Genomic DNA, 16,008 nt, shown 5'->3' with positions numbered 1-16,008 from the left:
AATCTATGCTTCCTGGAGAGGGAAGGGAAAGGGGAGGGCAGGGAAAGGTAGACAAGACAGGGGACGCGACAAGAGGGCTAAAACGGGAATGGGAAAATAATAACAAAATTGTAAAAAGGAATGAACAAAAAACAAGGGCGTATCTTGGGAGCCCCCGAGAGTAGCTCCTGCGCCCAGAGGGCGGGTCGTCCGACTCCATCTTAAAGATGGGCCAATCTCCTGTGTTGGAGACATCCCACCCTGGGTCTTGGAATCGGTCCCTCGGATCTGGGGACCGATGAAGGGGACACATGCTCGAAGGAGAGTATCTCCACCGGCACCTTTCCAAAAGGAAAAAGTAATGCATATTTTGTAAACTGCGACAGAAAATGATAGTGACAGTAACCCAGTGCCACTGACAGTGACCCTAATGACCACCAACAGTGAATCCTGATTGCAACATAGACAGTAATATTACTGGTAATGGGGCTAGCGGGATTAACCTTGACAAAATAACAGTAACCTTAGGCCGTAGAGCCCTTATGTTTGTGTTCTTATCTAATGTGAACAGCTTCTAAACAACTTTTATTAAGCTAACTTATCAGATTTCAAATATGTATATATGTATCCGTATACTATCTTCCTGAACACATAAGGCAGATATGACACGAAAAACAATAGCCTATGTATAAGAGTATATGGATACAATACGTACGGTAATTTCAACATGTAGAAAAAGATAATACATAAAGTGTATTGTATGTATCCTCCGTATAACCTACTCCCTATATAGAGATATCTAAACATACTTATACCGAACGAGTCCGTGTGTGCTAGAATGTCTCCAGTACTGATGTAGTACTTACGACGTGACATAGTAGACCTTCTTATAGCCTACCGTAGACAGCCAAACCGAAATAACAAATAAGTATCATAGCGAAATCCTATATATCTTATATAGCAACATAGCAATATATAATAATATATATATATAACAATATAACAATATAACAACCCATATAACATATATTCTCTATATATACTACCAGTATCGAACCTTGATATGACACTTATACTATTTAACATAGCTAACTCAGCTTCAGAAACCTTATCTCGGGGTGCCTGTGAATCATACAGGAATAATAAGTATTGTAAGGAAATGTGTAATTTAACTGTGTCTGTTGATCTAGACTGTACCTAATTATGGTGGATGCACCCCTTACAGTAGATACATATAATGTGGGTATGTTTTAAAATTGGATCTTTCACCCTTTACCTTTATTTAACAAAATGTTAAGCTTCTTTGCTAAATGGGATCATATGGGGTTAACTCATTTCTTGTGTGATTCCCAAACCCTGTGTCACCCTATCTGGGGCAGTGTTTAACAGGAGTTGATTTTTATTTATGTTTGTTGGGTATTGTGTGGGGGGCAAGGACATGAGTGGTGATGGCAAGACCCATAGACATCCTCCGGTCACCCCAGGTGAGCGGGCCGAGACCCGAGAGCAGGGAGAGGGGCCTGACCGCCGAGTCTCCCTCTCCCCCTCTTACTCTACCCGGGGCTGTGGAAGAACCGCCTCCCGCAATGGAGTCCCGGCCGCTCCGACGTTACCAGCCTGCAGCCGAGATCCCGCGAGAAGACGGAGCCTGCGGATGATGTATTGTGTGGGGGACAAGGACATGGGTGGTGATGCTGGGGCAGGCAGATCCCCTCCGGTCACCCCAGGCGAGCGGGCCGAGACCCGAGAGCAGGGAGAAGGGCTCGGCCGCTGAGTCTCCCTCTCCCCCTCTTATTCAACCCGGGGCTATGGAGGAACTGTCTCCTGCCATGGAGTCTCGGCCGCTCTGACGTCATCAGCCTGCGGCCGAGATCTCGCGTGAAGACGGAGCCTGCGGATGACGTCAGCGTTCCTTCGCGCCAAAACCCTTGCTGTTCCCGCTCCGCACAGAGGAGGACCGGACCAAGATGGCTGCCGCTCCGAAACCGCATACGGATCCGCTCCGGGCTAAAGCTGACATCTGGCAGGAGGGGTAAGTCTGGGCGATATCTGGTACTGGTGAGACAGCGGGTTTGAGCAGGGATTCATTCCGGGAGGACTGTGAGGTTGTGAACTTGTGCTGTTGTGCTGAATGAGATCAGTTGGAGCCTGAAGCCTCCCGTGTTGTATGCTGCTTAGCGCGGGAGATCCCTGCTTTGTTCCAGGAGGGAGTGGGGGGGTCGGTGGTAACGGATGGTGGATGTGCTGGGCTATGTATGGCTCCAGTGACCCCGAGTTTGGCGTGGAAGCCCTCTCCGTCTTCTGGGTTTTGTAAAGTGTAAGCAACACCATTTTTAATTGAAAGAAGGGCATAGGGAAACAACCATCTGTATCTGATGCTGTGCTCTCGGAGAACTTTTGTAATTGGAGCCAGAGCCTTTCTTTTATTCAAGGTGGCAGGGGCCAAGTCTTCGTATATCTGGAGCTTGACCCCCTCGAACTCCAGGGTCTTAGCTTCACGGGCGATCCTGCACACCTCCTCCTTGGTGCGGAAATGGTGGAATCGTGTTACTATATCTCTGGGGGGGTCACCACTCTGAGGTTTCCCGCGCAGAGCTCTATGGCAGCGGTCCAGCAGTATCTAAGAGTCTGGCTTATCCAGAAAAAGGTGTTCCAGCCACCTATTGGTAAAATCCTCAGGATCATTTATACTTTCAGGGACCCCCCGCAGCCTGATGTTGCACCACCGGTCGCGGTTTTCTGCGTCTTCTGCCTTGTCCTCTAGGAATCTGACTCTGTCATTTAAAGCAGTGACTTGGTCGCGTGTTTGAGCTAGGGCAGTGGTTGTCTCATCCATTTTGGTTTCAATGGAGTCAGTTCGCTCCCCGAGAGTATCGAGGTCCTTTCTAAGAGCCCAAAGTTCTGTCATGAAGAACTTCTTCATATCTGCACAGAATGCTTTTAGGTCATTGCGCGGACTGTCTCTTCATCCCCCTCCTCCTCTATGATAGGATCCATAACAGGGGCCTTGTCTGATGTCTGCACAGGGATCTCCTTACTTTCAGCTGGGGGCACTCCACTTTTCCTGAAATAAGTGGTTACCGGTTGGCTTTTGGTCCGAGCTGCTTTGCTAATCGGCATCTCTGGGTGTTTATAAATGATGTGCTGTGTTGCGATCAGGTAGAATCACGCTTTTGTCGCTTGTAATTGCTTTAATAGTGCCGGTGGGAGAGGAGCACTGAAATCAGGTCTCCATTCCCTCCAACATCCAGCAGGTCTCTCTTTTTCTGTTTAAACATTTTTTTTACCCAGGATTGAAGCAGGGGGTCTCCGGAGCTGAATACCATTCGTTTCCGCTCCAGGGACCCCCTGTTTCCAGAGATACATCTGTAGTAGGTGCCGGTTAAGGCTCTGCTATGTTAACAGGGATCACGTAATGGCCGCTGTTCAAAGCTTCCGCGCCCTGTGGGCCAATAGGAAGTCATGACATCATCAGGTGTGGGTGATGTGGGAGCTTTAAACTTTGAACCACAGCTAGGTCAGCCGGAGTAACTATCGGCACCTACTACAGAGGTAAGTATCTCTGGAAGCAGGGGATTCCCTGAGCTGAAATTAATTGTTCCAGAGACCCATGGTTCAATCCTAGGTAAACAAAACAAAATAAAAGTTAAAAAAAAAAAAGAAGGAGGGTCTTGGATTGCTCCTTTAAATCCCTTTGCTGACAAAGAGGGACATCCATGCATTGCATTCTTTTGCTGTCCCCTGTGGCAATAAAGGGATAAACATAAACACTTGTAAGCCTCTCAAAATATATTAAATATTTGGAACATCTTTACCAGTTCTCTATTATTTATTCTTCTCAGTGTAATGTCTAGCCTTAAACGGTACAAGCAACTACTGTACCTTTAAGATAAATGACTAACGTAGACAAAAGTTGACATGGCAGCCATCTTGGGAGAAGGAGTTCTAACCTGCTGTTGTTGCAGATAAACACAACTCCTGAGAAATCGCTAAATAAATACTTTTGTGTCATACTTACCTGTGTCTAGCATGTGTGCTTGGAAGAAGTTAAGTTTTTCAGTATAACTGAGACCATAACACTCGGTTCTCACAACCATTGTCATTAAGTGTTTCTTCCAAATGCCATTGTTATATGTTTTAGTTTCTTGATAGTGTTGTTTTTTTGTTTGTACCATATAATAACAAGTATCTCTCTAAGATAATATTTGAACTAAAGCTTGCCCAACTGTAGTTCTCAGCATCATTTTTTAACATTATGCTATTGTGTTTGTGATATTTCAAAGCACTTAAACCTTCAAAATACTATATATTTCTCTTTTTAATAAATCAGTTCAGAGAGCCCCTCAAACCTAAGCAGTGTGATGTGATCGGAGGGGCTTTGCTCCCCTCTTTTGGTCTGATGGGCTTAGGGGATTGGTGTGGGGCACTGTGGAAGGTGTCTTATGTAAACAGAGAGAGGAGCACAGAGGTACTCAGAAGAGGTCCGTAGCAGAGGTATGCAGAGGAGGTGTCATTTATGGTGGGCGTGGAGGAGCTGATGAGGCAGCTGCAAGAAAAGACGAGTGGGCATGAGGCCGGTTTGCTGCAGCGGGAATTGCAGACTCTACTGAGCATGGCAGCCATGGCTTTGGGCAATGGTGAGGAAACGGGGCAGGTATTTGACAGAGTCCTCCAGCAGAAGAAGTGGACTGAGCCAGGGAGAGCCAGTACGGCTAGGACTCCCGAACGGCTAAGCCTGGAACGACAACCCACAGGACGGAGCAGGGAGTGGAGTAGGCTGGCCACATGGACAGCTGTGGGTAAGAGGAGAGAATTGGGTCCTAAGCATACAACCAAAAATGTGATGGTAACATCTTATATCCCCCTTCCTTCCCTTTCTCTAAGGAGGACTCAGGTTAAGGCTGGGGGTTACGAGGCTTGAGTTAGTCAGACAGGGGGTCCAACTGTACTGCCGAGTGTTCCTTTTGGTGGATGGGGTAAGAGGCAAGCTTTGCTCATCAGGCGGTGAGCGTGGAAGGCAATGTAGCAATCCCAGGGCCTGGTACATCGCAGTCGATGCCTGCAGTCGCAGTCGACACCTGCAGTCGTTACCCCCTCAGTAGTGGGGGTAGTGGAGCTGGAAAAAGTTTCTGATGTTGGCTTCACGGACGCATATCCATGCATAACTACCCCGTTGGGGATGTACTTGCTGGTGGAGGTCAAGACAAAGGTATGGGGAGGGTATTACGTGGAGATGCTGTCATTGTTGCAGGCTATAGGGAGACATTAGCTAGGTCAAGTAAAAAAGGTGAGGCCAGAAAAGTTATCGAGAATAGATTGTTCCTGCGAACGTTTTCGAACCGTTTTCAGGCATTTTCCATTTTAACATGTTTGATTGGGGAAAAGTCTCCCCATCTGTGTTCAAATATCAGGATATGATTGGGACCACGTACTGAAATGATAGTGGGATGGCATGGTGGCTCTACGCTGTGTAATTTTGCCAAAAGCCTGCTGTTCGCAAGCATTTATCCTGGGACGCAAAGGTTAGGGATTTATGAATTAGTTCATGACCACACAGAAGCTGACTCCCTTTCAACTCCCTTTCAAAGGGCAGCTGGTAGCTGGCTGTCCGGGGGACTGTCGGCCAGTAGCACGGCCAAAAAATGTTAAACGTAAACAGGGAGAGGGCAAGCATTTCTGGCAGTTTGCAAGGAAAAGCAGTCACACCAGGGAACATGGAAAAGATGGGTTGATGGCTAGACATTTACCCCAATAAGGAGCGGCCAGTCTGTCGTAGGAAGGGCTTATGGAAGGCTTCTGGACCCTTTCATTCACAATCTGGGGTACCTGGAAACTTAAAATGTGAAATCGGTTAGGGAATAGGGGGATATTGCAAGGGAAAAGATAGTTAAGGAAGTGACTTTAGGGAGGATGGTTGACCTGTTCCCAGCTCCTTCTATGGCGGATAGGAGCAGCAAGGACCCGAGTTCAACTCACATCAGGGACACCTCTGACAAAGACAAGCTTCAATTCCTGGTTGGATCTCTGGAGGAAATTCGATCAAGTAAGTAGGCTTTGTTGCATCAGTTTTCATTACTGGGCCATTTACTGTTCACAGCCAGAATAATACCAATGGGAAGGGTATTCTCAAAACGTTTAGTGCCAGCAACAGCTGGCCATAGAAAAACACAGTGACAAGCAATGAATCTTTTGGCAAATGTTGCTTTTTATTTCATTTTTATGTATTGTATATGTGTGAGGATCGACGTTAGGCCCCGCCCCGTCGACAGGCTCCGTGACAACATGGGTGATGCACCGCTGGCTGACCAGGGAAGCAACCCACAGGCGCCGCACCATCAGAAAGAGGGATACCTCCAGGCTTAGGCCCCGCTCCCGCGTCTTGTCCCATGATGACACAGGGGATGCATCACGCCCGCAGGAGACCACGCACCGGCCCGACATCACGAGGAGCACACGAGGTGTTAATCCTGAAACTCCACTCTAATCTCAGATCACCTGCAGCTCACTCTGCCTCCGCTCTACCATTGGGCGCCTGCTACCGAGGGGGCGGTTCACTCTAATCTCTGGCAGCTGCTTGCGAGCTGCCCATTGGTCAAAATCCCTTTATATGCTCAGCAAGCCCTCTCGCAAATTGGCTCAGCATAATTTTTAGTTCCTGAATGTAGTGCTTATCACAAGCTTCTGTGCCTTGTGCATTCTGATCCTCTTTGTTCTTCTTTGTTTTGACCTCGGCTTGTACGTGAATCCCTGTCTGCTCTCTACCTCTACCTCGGCTTGCATCTGGACTTCTACCCTCTCCGCTCCTGGACCCCGGCTACCCTCTATGACCATCCGACTTCTCCAACCCCTGACCACGGCGAGTATTACGACTACCCTCACTTCTCCAACCCTGACCTGGCAATACAACTATACTGTAACTCTGCACTCTGGGCGCGCTCATGTGGCTGGAGGTCATGTACACTAACATCCCCACCTCACGTTCCGTTTTGTTTGTGGTGAGCACCCGTTACACTGCCAATGTGTTTGTCTATGCCTTTTTAAGGTTATAAACATGCACAATGACAAGCAATGTATTTTTTTGCAAATGCTTATTTTTATTTAATTGTTATGTATTGTATTTTTGCTGATTGTTTATTAAAATGTTTTGGTTTTGTGGTTCTTTTTATTTAATTGTTTTGGCTTTGTGGTTGTTGTTATTTAATTGTTTTGGCTTTGTGGAGGTTTTTGTTTAATTGTTTTGGCTTTGTGGTTGTTTTTATTTAATTGTTTAGTATTTGTAGTTGGTTTTATTTAAATGTTTAGGATTTTAATAAAATGTTAATAGTACTTTTACCCATTCATGTTGGTGTTACAGGGGGTGGGTGAAGGTGGTAGTTACCCCAGGGCTGTGTTTAGGCATTGCGGGAGGGTAGAGCGAGGGGTTAACCCCTTCATTACCTTAGTGGTTTTAACCGTTAAGGTAATGAGGTGGTTAGCTTCTACTGCTACCCTCCCACAAGGCCTAAACACCCACCCTAAGGCAACTATAAGCTTCACCCACCCTCTGTACCAACAACTATGCTGTGCCTGCTATTTAACCATTTCAATACCTTAGTGGTTAGACGCAAAGGTAATGAAACTGGTTGCAATTTTATTTTTACTGCCGGAGAGTAGCGGGGACCCCTGGAGAGCTGTGAGGACCCCGTGGATTTCGAGGGGTTCCCGTGGGGGGAGGCATGGGTCTCCAGGGGTTGCCGCGGGTCTCCAGTATCAATCCTTTGCAGTAAAACTAAAAGAAAATGCTTTTATGCATCTTGCAATATCTTTTACACCAGCCTTTAGCTGGCGACAAAATATTGCAAAATTTTAAAGTACGATATGCGTATCACTGCTTAGTGAATTAGTTTCTGGCACACAAAAAAAGCTTACGCACGGCTTTTTTTTTTGGTCAGAGTGTTAAAGCTTGATAAAAAGCCTTTAGAGCGCGATACTGCCCTGTTATCAAAGCGTTGTCAATAACAAAACAGTGAATATCGAGCTTTAAGAGCATTTAATGTGCATTAAGCCACATATCGAAGTTTAGTGAATGAGCCCCTAAGGCAATAGAATGGATGACATTGGGCCTCATGCAGTAAGCGTTGATAAGGGAAATATGGCCATGTTATAGCCAAAATTGGGTTTGAGATTCAGTAAGCGCCGATAAGTGCTTCATATCGCCAGGTTTCGGAGCCGATAATTTGGTTATGGCCAGTCGCCTGCCGATAAGCCTGTTTTCGACACTGATCGCCACTTTTTTAAATCGGCTGGATTCAACAAAAAAAAACAGCTTATCGGGGCTGATCGGCACTACGAAATTGAGATGTTATGGCCGATTTCTCCCGCCAACTAAAGTTGGCAGTTTGGACGGGAGAACGATCGCTAAGGCTGCCGGAACGGCACTTAGAAAAAAAACATCTTCTGTACATCAATGGAAGTCAATGGAGCGGGGACGTATAACAGTATAGTACTGTTTACGTTTCATTGCTCACAATACAAGGGGGATTTGCATTACAGTGTGGGGGCATTCCCTGCATTGTGTCACAGCTGATGTGTCTTATTTGCATAACATTCGACTTTTACATGTTTGCAGCATTTGCGGGTCACATTACTCATCATGTGATGATGTGGCAAGGGAAAATACTATACTACACTCTTAAAGGAGAACCTCACATCATATCACACATTTTACTCAACTCAGCGACAATTATTTACATGATGTCACACATGTCACACATGTCACTCATACACAGTATATTCATCTTCCTTTACACTACACAATGCTTGTAATGTGACACGCATCTTTAAACGTTCATGTACATCTGTCTTCTCATGTTTACATATACTTTTGGGTCCTCCCTATTTTCATGACGTCACTTATTGGACGCTCAATCACATTGCATGTTTACATTGTAACCGTTGCATTACAAGCACTTCAACCTAACTTATACACACATGTACAGTAATTCATCATTGGGACACCTTGTAAACTCATTCTATACCAACTATCCTCCTTACACAAATGCATGCATATGCACACGACTATTCATTGTTGCCAACATGTCACAATAACATGGATAATTACACATGTTACACAAAACTTTTCCCACGTCAATCTCAGCCTTTTTGTCTCATTACATGACTGACTCTTGCGTTCACAAGTGTTACATGCATTGCACATGCAACTATTTATTTGCAAGCAATCTTTGTACAAAGCTTCACGTCACATCATTGCCAAATATCATCATTCCCTGCAGAATACACACAACAAATACTTAGAACAACAAGTGCACACAGCTTGCCACAGAAGTACTTTATTATGTTAATGTAACACCTTGCATTTTACTATGTCACCTGACATCATCACATACCTATTTAAAGGACGCACATTACCTGCTCATTCACAGCTACTCATTTCAAAATGTTGCGAATGTTTAGGAGACGGAGGAACATTCTTTTCTATGACATGCTTGATGATGAAGACAATCATATAGGGCAAGGGAGGGACACACCGAGGGACAGTGACAGTGACGCGGATACGACAGGGACAGGGAGAGGGACAGGCCGAGGGACAGGTAGAGGGACAGGAGATCAGAGGAGAAGACAGAGGAGACAACTTGTGCCTCGTCCGCGTCTGTACAGGGAGAGAACCCTGTTAGATGGGATGAGTGAGGAGGAGATTGTAAGTCGCTATCGTTTGAGTTCAGCAGCAATCTTAGCTCTTTATGAGGAGATAAGGGGGGATTTAGATTTTTTCACAGCCAGAGGTCGTGCAGTCCCTGGGCTTGTTAAAATGCTGTGCTCATTACATTATCTTGCTTCCGCGTCATACCAGACAACTGTGGGCATAGTGGGCGGGGTCTCGCAATCTACATTCTCGCGGGCCTTGACCCAGTTTCTCTATGCACTCAATAGACGCGCTAGGAATTATATTCATTTTCCTACAGAGGCGACAGAGTGGCTGGAAGTCAGGACTGGCTTTTATAATATAGCAGGGATACCATGTGTGCTGGGTGCAATCGATTGCACACATGTTGCTTTGATTGCACCTAGTCAGAGTGAGCATGTGTACCGCAATCGTAAGCACTACCATTCACTCAATGTACAGGTGGTATGTGATGCCACGATGAGGATAATGCATGTGGTACCCAAGTTCCCTGGTTCCAGTCACGATTCCTCTATCCTGAGGAACTCTTCAGTCTTCCATGCGTTCGAAGAGGGACATTTTGAACCTGGTTGGCTGCTGGGTGAGTACATATTTACATGTTCTAACACAAAACACATGTTGATTTAGGAATGTTGGCATTGTACAATTTGATCACTAATGTCAGCTTATGTGTGCTCCATTCATTATAGGTGACTCAGGATACGGAATTAGGCCGTGGCTCTTGACTCCGGTGCTAAACCCTCAAACTGAAGCAGAGGACAGGTACAATGCAGCCCATATATCTACAAGATCTGTTATAGAGAGGACATTTGGCCTACTCAAGACCAGGTTTAGGTGTCTGGACAGAACTGGTGGGGCTCTTCTATACAAGCCTCAAAAAGTGTCTGATATTATCCTTGCCTGTTGCATTTTGCACAATGTTGCACTCAGGCACAATGTACAGTCAGACCTAGCTGAGGCTTTGGTAGACGAGCATCCCACCCATGTAGCTGCTGAAAATGAACAAACAGCCAGTGGTGGCCAGACACGACAGAATCTCATCAATTCATTTTTTTCTTGTAAGTACAAACTCATATGTTCCTAGTACTACTTTTATAGTTTAATTATGTTATATTAACAATAATGTTTCTTTATATAACCTTCTGTTAGGACACAGATGAATATGGGTTGCACACCTTTCTTTTCTCTGCTGTGTGCACAAAGGGATGTGGCACCGGTATGTTATTGTTGCACAGGTTATATAATCCCTCTTCAATTGTACTTTAGTTGTGTGTATGTGAATACAACTGGGGTAACAAAGCAATAATATTTTAGCATTGTGTTGTTCTTTATGCTAACACAATACACATATTATGCCCATACTCATTCATGCTTCTAGTATGCTTACTTACAATGTTATTGGTGCAGTGTAACATGTACATCCATATGATGTGTACACCAGGCTGATTTACATTTTGAATGTCATGAAATATACATGGTGTTGTACATTTAACACCAAATACACACTTTGCTGTGTTGTTTACGGTACTGAAGATGGCATGTCAATGTTTGCAATTTATATATTGTTCCTTTGCATTATAGGTATATCTCCAGTATGACTGATCATGGTATGTATATTTGCTGACATCTCTCATAAGATGTGGCTACCTCAATCTTCCTATAATTATTGGAACTAAAAACCCAACATATTGGTTTAAACACAAATGTTACATATATGTACTTTCTGTATCATGTATATGCATTTAGCTACTCTTGAGCTTTCATGTGCATTGTATTACAAAATGATTACTCACATTTCATCACATTTTATGTATGTTTCCTTATAATTTCCATTAATGTAATATAGAGGTGGTTGGAGAAAAGGGGATAACTGTACTTATTTGTTTACTTACGGGAGCACATTCATCACTAGCATAGACACACTTTTTAAGACAACTGTTTGTGTCTCTATCAATTGGTGTAGGATCCATGTATAACACCGACAAATGATAACACCAGCTTTATTATGGTAGCTTATATCATCATATTGACTATACTATGTATTTCTAAACGATTAATAAACACAGTAAACTATAGTTAGTTAGGTTAATGAAATATACACAGAAACGTACTTCATAACATGATGGTGATGTCATATTCAGAACATCATGCATTGGAGGGGACCATAACATCTGGCCAGTAACATTATTTGCTACAGTCCCAAACCATTTTATCTACATACCCATGTAACAAGAGATTTTAAAAATAAATGGCTACTTGGTTGTAAGTGTCCTTTACATTGGGAGAAGGAGTGGCTCACTGAGTAAAGACACACACTGGCACTGATAGTTTGAAGCAGGGGAGTCTGGTTCAATTCCCGGTGTGGGCTCCTTGTGACCTTGGCCAAGTCACTTTATCTCCCTGTGCCTCATGCGGCAAAAAAACATTTGTACGTTCCACGGGCCAGGGACCTCAGGCTGAAACATGTGTCTGTAAATCGCTGCGTACAACTAGCAGCCCTATACATGAACATGCTCATATTATTATTATTATTGTTACATAGTTTCGACAGTCATACGTTCCATTACATATTAGAATACACAAATGTGTTAGCAGAGTGGGAATGGTTGTTATATATAAAACACACCATGTCATAAAATGTTAGTAGTCATTAAAGAACACTCAATAAAAATTCATGAGGCACTCTTTTGCAACATCATTATGTTAATTAAGTGCTTATGCAATATAGGCATAAGGGTATCACATTTTTAATTGTTTGTTAATAAGCGCTGCAAGCAATATAAAATTAGTTCCATATGTAGTATAGTAGTCGGTGGCTCCTCCTCACAATCATCTCATATAAAGGTAGACTCTTCTGAAATCATACATTGATCCGATTGTATCTTCCCCGACATCTCTGAAATACAGCAAACACATGATGGTCAAAGATGGCACCTTACTAGATATGCATCCGTGACAACGCGTTACGCAGCTCTATATGATTGTGTAGATACACACGTCACTCACTTATATGTTAGAAGTAAAACTGTTCATCAGTATGTAATGTTTCTTTAAATTTGTAGCAGGCATAACTATGTATAAGAAGTGAACGTTGCCTGTATACTGAAAGATGTGCGCGCACATCTTTGTGTGCGCACGCACTTCACGCTTGGCTCCACTAACTGTTAGCGCATGCGCAAAACAAAGCGTACGTTGTGCGTTCAATACATGTTGAAAATACCAGTAAACATAACATCTTTATTTCAAATACAATGAAGACGAAACTACATTCGTTCTAAACGAGTACATCTGTATTCTTTTTAAACAGACGTGTTTGAACAGAAAGCACGGCCGATAACACAATGCGCAAATGCAATACGTGTGACGTCATGTTAAGCCAGCGTGAAACGCACGCTAACACTCCTCCCACTCAATTAACATTCGGCTAACGCCCAGGGTACGCCTACAAACACTGAGCCGCACGCATCACACACTGCAGTTACCGTTACTATAACAAAACATGACAGCCAATAGGCTTTGAGGCGCGCACGTCGCTTGGGGGCGGGACTTACATCACTAATCCTTTTTAAGGACGCCTTGGCCCATGACAAGGGTCCCACGTCATACGTGGTGGACCCGGTTTTCAATGTTGTAGATGTTGCATGATAACAAAACAGGTATGTGTTAGAGTAATGGTAAAATGTTGCTAATATGTTTAAAGGGATAGGAAAGTACGTATATTTATTCCGTCAGCAATGTGTACTACTCTTTCAGGTCCTACTATATTGTATTAGGAAACAATTTGTTTGTGATCGCTACATGTTATGCAGTCTGCAATGTTACGCTGTATCCACGCATTGAAAGTGAAAATGGTGGTTACAAAAAAAAAAAATTTTAAACGCAGAGTCAACGCATAACGATTGTTATATTTACCATTCTTCTAGAATTAACTCTTCGCCTGGCTGCAACTGGTCGCTCCAGAAATGCAAGCCATTTTCATCCACGCTTAACCCAACCGCTGAATCCAGTATGGCACATATCTCCTCCAGGATGCGCTCATAGGAATCGCCACTGCTTTCTTCAAATAATTGGTCGGGAGGTAGGTTCATTTCTTCCGGTTCCCATTCCAATGCAATTTCAGCTGAAAGGCTTGGTACATAATCATAGTACTTTTGTTCTTGTACAATGTGGGTTTCAGGAATGGAGGCTGCAGATATTGCAGCACGTATCGATTCAAACGGATCAGTAGTAGCGGATACATTGCTATTGCCATTAGGAATAAATATGCCTTTCACGACAATATAAGTGCCGTCTTTCAGGATAAATTGTTTTTCCGGGGCAATCTTCCAGAAACCATAGGTGTGTTGTAGCTTATCCTGGTCACGTTCAAAAAAGTCATTACTTGATAAAGTGAATCTTATTGAGGAATTAAAATTCCGTGCATGCTTACGGTCTTGGTAATAAGGATATTTTGCTCGAATGAAATCATCGATTTGGCGTGTGCTTGCTTTCTGTCCGCGACTGTTCAAGATGGCTTCACAGATCATGTACTTATACCCTAAAAGGGGATTAATATTGTTAACGAATTCATCAGCCATGTCTGAGTAGCACAAAAGCTGTGTGCAGGTCTGTGTTATTTGCTCATCAAAATGAATGTGCTGAATGGCTAACAAACTCCTGTTTTTCCTTGTCAAGGTCAACAAAAGTAACTACTTTGACTCCTTATTTCAAACGCCAATTGGATTTGTTTGTCTAATTGGGTTAACAGTTGTGGTTCGTGATATGGGACTGTGGGAGAAACATTTCTCCTTCTTTTATCTCGTTTGTGAAAAACATCCCTAGACTGTGAATGCGTTCACATAGTGTTTTTTTGAAAACTAACAAAGACCAGTGTGTGAAAATATTTCTTAGCCAGGCATATCAGTAAAAACACACCTGCAAAAAGAAATGTTTTTTCCCCGCTTACATTTCTGTGTGTATGTGAAAGTCTGGTTAACTCCCTGTCTGCATGAGTTTAAATACGTGTGTATATATATATATATATATATATATATATATATATATATATAAATATATCTCTTATAAAAATATATATATATTTATATATAATATTTTATTTTTTTTTATATTGCAGGAGTACACACAACATTGATGGCATTAAGTATACCTTGTATGAAACCTATTTAAATGGTGAGAAACATGATTGAATGAAGTAATAAACATTTGTTTAAGCACAATACTGTTAGAGTCTCATACTTAGGATATTTCTCAAACATTAGGCCTGTATTATTAAAATAGTGTGCTTTCACAAGGAAGCATGAAGTGTATTAGTTTGTGTATACCAGTTTATATAGTACTATATATATATATATATATATATATATATATATATATACACACATATATACATATATATATACACATATATATACATATATATATACACATATATACATATATATATACACATATATACATATATATATACACATATATACATATATACATATATATATACACATATATACATATATATATACACATATATACATATATATATACACATATATACATATATATATATACACACTCACACACTCACACTCACTCAGTGTGTGTGTGTGTGTGTGTGTGTGTGTGTGTGTGTATATATATTATTATACATTCTGAGATGTTATAGAAACGAACACACAACTGATTAAAGGACAAAATTACAATGGCCAAGCAAGGCAAAGGTAAGTAATAATTTACACATAATCCTGCTGTACACGTACAAGAAAGATGTTTGCACTTACTTAGGTGTTTTAATAATTGCATGTGACTAATATGCATATGCAATTCTTACATCAATTAACACACCCAAATGCAATGTTTTGCTGCAAAGTCAATGGCAGCTTCTCTAAACTTAGCAACTGGCTCCTGGTGGACCATTACTGAACAGACGATTACAACATAAATATTTATAACACAATTAATTATGAGTGTTAACATTTCCAAAACTTCACGTGTACAAGAACATAGTTGAAAGTTTGGAAACAACACAGTCTTCAGCATACATACAATAGTAATTAGATAATCTGAAGTCAACAAAACAAGGCCAAAGACATATTTTCTGAATTATAACATTTATTTTTTTTGTTCCTTTTGCGAGCGAGTAACAGGCCTGCTTGTTGTCTCTTGAATTTTCCTTTTTCTTTTGCCACCAACTTTAGGCACAACAGAGCCACTTTGAGTGGCCTCTGGCACTTCACGGGCAGGGCTTGTGGCCAGTGACTGTTCACCTACGGGGCTTGTGGCCAGTGACTCACCTACAGGGCTTGTGGCCAGTGACTCACCTACAGGGCTTTTGGGCAGTGATTCACCTACAG

General features: G+C 42.6%; 1 protein-coding gene and 1 long non-coding RNA gene across 3 annotated transcripts in view; both read left to right on the top strand.

The window, feature by feature from the left end:
- SLC28A3 (solute carrier family 28 member 3) overlaps positions 1-16,008 on the top strand; it is a 147,059-nt gene that overhangs the window by 55,967 nt on the left and 75,084 nt on the right. The window lies entirely within an intron of this gene.
- LOC142469936 (uncharacterized) lies at positions 11,145-14,833 on the top strand. Its single transcript, XR_012789129.1, has 3 exons — positions 11,145-11,268; positions 13,585-13,739; positions 14,775-14,833. It is a non-coding gene; the product is annotated as an uncharacterized LOC142469936 (long non-coding RNA).

This window comes from Ascaphus truei, chromosome 1, assembly GCF_040206685.1.
Source record: "Ascaphus truei isolate aAscTru1 chromosome 1, aAscTru1.hap1, whole genome shotgun sequence".
In the NCBI taxonomy this organism is placed as follows: Eukaryota; Metazoa; Chordata; class Amphibia; order Anura; family Ascaphidae; genus Ascaphus; species Ascaphus truei.
Note: the sequence above shows the minus strand (reverse complement) of the source record. Positions and strands in the feature narration are given on the sequence as shown.